Below are 3,258 nucleotides of genomic sequence, written 5' to 3'. Positions count from 1 at the left end.
CATATGTTTTATTTGAGGATAAATACCATGAAGACAGGAACCATATTTTTTATGCCTACAAATATAATTACACAGCTTAGAACACTGCATGGCACAATAGATACTCAAGAATTAATAGTTGAATGACCAACTGAGTGGGTGAATGAACTTTAATTTCTTTTTATCACTGTCACATTGTTCTTCCAGTGAACTCTTGTGCCCACATAAGGACACTCAGGCTTTCTTCTAGAAAACCTTTCTTTCCTATATCTTGCTAGGTTGAGAGAGATGATTTAGATGCCCTTAGGTATAGTGTTGCATCTCTTACCTGCATTGTGTTTATCAAAGTTTCTTCTATTGTATTTTGAAATGAAGGAATTAGAAAATGTTCTTGGAGCAAATCCAGCAGTTTCAGATTTAATTTCACCTGCATACACCATGATCTATGTCTCTGGTGAAAAAGGGAGGTGGATATCCACTGAGTTCACTCCCTTATGTGTACACCTCTTGCCACAAGTGAAATAGTCCCACAGGCATCACCAACCCCCTGCATCTGTTAGCACATGGCATAATCCATCCTGAGGTCTGTTAAGGCACCAAGAGAAATGCCAAGACTTGCACAGAAATTCCATTTGGGACCAAATCTGGCACACAGAAAAAGACATCACAATCTAGTCTAACTATGTCTTGAATTGTTCTTTAGGGCTCCCCTGAGGAGTCCCCAACTTTGTTAGATGGTGATAATTCTTGCATTAATTCTAGCTCCCCCAGCCTTCCTTGGCACCTCTGATTTAGATCTTCTTCTCTGGTCTTGATCTCTAAGGACATCCATATTGTTCCCTTTCTCTTTGCTTTCTTAAACTAGGTTCAGTAATCACGTGTATTTCAATGGCCTCTTAGGTTCGACATGAAACCTAAGTCTGTTCAGCAGCACCTTGCTGTATGTACATTTTTCATAACCTTACTTGAGGAGTTTCGGATTCTTTAAGCTGTGCTCTGGTATACTTTTCCAGAAGGTTGATTGACAAAGTCACTTCAGTCTAAATACACATGTAAAACACTGTCTCCTTAGCAGGAATGTACTGTTATGAGCTCCACATGTGAATCCTAGAAACTCCCCACAATACGATAAACTGTTCTAGAGCTGCCAGACAATCCAAGCTGGGAACAGATCCTTTGTGGCCTTGAGCCCTGGAATAATTGTCATGATGGAACATGGAGACTCCCATCTCACCTCTATCAATTCCAGCTGCCGATGTCTATAGCCCCACCAGAATTTCTGTTTTGTAATCTAACTACAATCCTGAGTCCTCTTCTCCTGTCCAGTTTCTCTAGTTTTCATTAGCAAACAGTCCCTATATGCTCCAAAGCCTGACTGATTGCTTGTCCGGGCTGAGGCACACATGACTGAATTGGTACCTCTGATAATAATTACACCCATTGCCTCGAATTCTTTCATTCTATCTCCTGTAGTATTACCTGTAGTATTGTCCATATCACTGCTTCCTTTGCTTGACTCCTGCATCAGCCTCTTAACTGGTCTCCCTGAACCTGTCATTGCCCCCATCAACCTTTTGTACACCTTATAGCCTAGATGGTCTTTTCAGATGTAAAGTGTGATCATGTCACTTCTTGCTTAAACATTTTAAAGATTTCTCACTGTTGTCAGGGTAAAGACCACAATCTTCAATACGGCCTTAATGTAGAGTGATTATGCAATTTCCTCAGCAAGGTGAAGACATTTGAGAGTGGAAGGGACAGCAAGCATAGACTGAGGCTGTCTATGACACACTGGGGCAAATGTCTTCCTACCCCAAGCCTCTGTATTGCTTGTCTTGCCTCTCTTTCTAGCCTCTTGTCTCACTCTACTTGCTCTTGCTTTCTACCCCAAGCCACACTAGCCTGCTCGCAAATTCTCAAACATACTCTGCCGTTTTAGCTACAGGAGCACTTTTCCCTCTGTCTGGATGGTTCTTGCATCCACCCCAGCCCCACCCTTCTCTTTGCATAGTCAATTATTATTATTATTATTATTTTTTGTTGCTGGCGTCTCAGTCTTTAATCACTGTAGGGCCTCACACACATGCTCATGCTCAGGCTTCAGCTCCTGTTGAAAGCTGCAGTGTCCACATTCCTTATGTGCTCCTCACACTTGGTGATCTCCTCTTCCAGCAAGTCAGTCCCCACCTTGTTGCTCTCCATCACACGCTGGATCTGCAGCTTTCCAATGCCACAGACCAAGGGCACCAGCTTGGAGCCCCCCCCCCAGACTAGCTCATCCAGCAGGAGGGAGTGCATGCTGGCCTCCAGCTGGGCCATATCCATCTCATCACCCCAAGGTTTGATGTCTGGGAGGATGGAGGACTTGGCCACCAGTGCAGCATTCTTGGCCTTCTCTCCATACTGATGCAGCCTCTCCTCCAGCAGCCAGGTGGCCTCCTTGTCCTCCTCCTCATCGTTCTGCCAAACAGGTCGATGTCATTGTTGTTGTCATCCTCTGCTGGTGTGGCCGCCTTTTTGGTCAGAAGCTCCACTTGGGGCATGGAGACACGTGCTGGGTCTGCAGTGGGTGGGTGAGCTCTTCTCCAGCAGGTTCAGCCAGGCCTCCAGCTTGCAGATGGCCCACTGCAGATCCTTGCACCACGCCTGCAGGTTCTAGTTCTCCACTTCCAGGTTGGCAATTTGGACAAGCTCTCCATGGTCTGCATGGCGACCTCTGGAGGCCCTCTGGAGGCCCTGAGGCCTGAGCTTCCAGCCAGGGATTTCGGGATGTTCTCTCTGGCTCTCTCAATGTCACGGCAGATCACGCTGGCATCATTCTCCGGGTGGGAGGAGCCAGCCACAGGCCCGTCCGTCTGCTCGTGGAATTTCCTTTCTTCATCGTCATTGAAATTGTTGAACCAGGTCTTCTCATGTGTTAGGAAATTTGTAGCCATTTTCCTGGCTCCTCGGGGACCTAGGAGGAGGGAGAGTGGCAAGAGACAGCTGAGGAAAGGGCCAATTATTTTTCTTAAGGCAAATCATACTCTAATAGTATGAGTATTTCCTCAGCAAACTTCCCCCTTTCTGCCTGATTTACCCAGTTCTCCCATTCTGCACTTACTGCACCTGCTGCCTCACTGACAATGTACTTACACTCTTCTAAAGTTTACATTTATTGATGTGATTTTTTTTATCATGTCTGTCTTTCCCCACTAGAATGGAAACAACAGAAAGCATCGCACTATTTTATCCCTTCACCTAGAAAGTGATGGACACATTGTAATTCCTGCTAAATCA

General features: G+C 45.5%; 1 pseudogene; it reads right to left on the bottom strand.

Annotated features, from left to right (window-relative positions):
• Positions 1–2,079: 2,079 nt before the first annotated feature.
• LOC134363677 (elongation factor 1-delta-like) lies at positions 2,080–2,915 on the bottom strand (annotated as a pseudogene).
• Positions 2,916–3,258: the final 343 nt, after the last annotated feature.

The sequence above is a fragment of the Cynocephalus volans genome, chromosome 15, assembly GCF_027409185.1.
Source record: "Cynocephalus volans isolate mCynVol1 chromosome 15, mCynVol1.pri, whole genome shotgun sequence".
Taxonomy (NCBI): Eukaryota; Metazoa; Chordata; class Mammalia; order Dermoptera; family Cynocephalidae; genus Cynocephalus; species Cynocephalus volans.
Note: the sequence above shows the minus strand (reverse complement) of the source record. Positions and strands in the feature narration are given on the sequence as shown.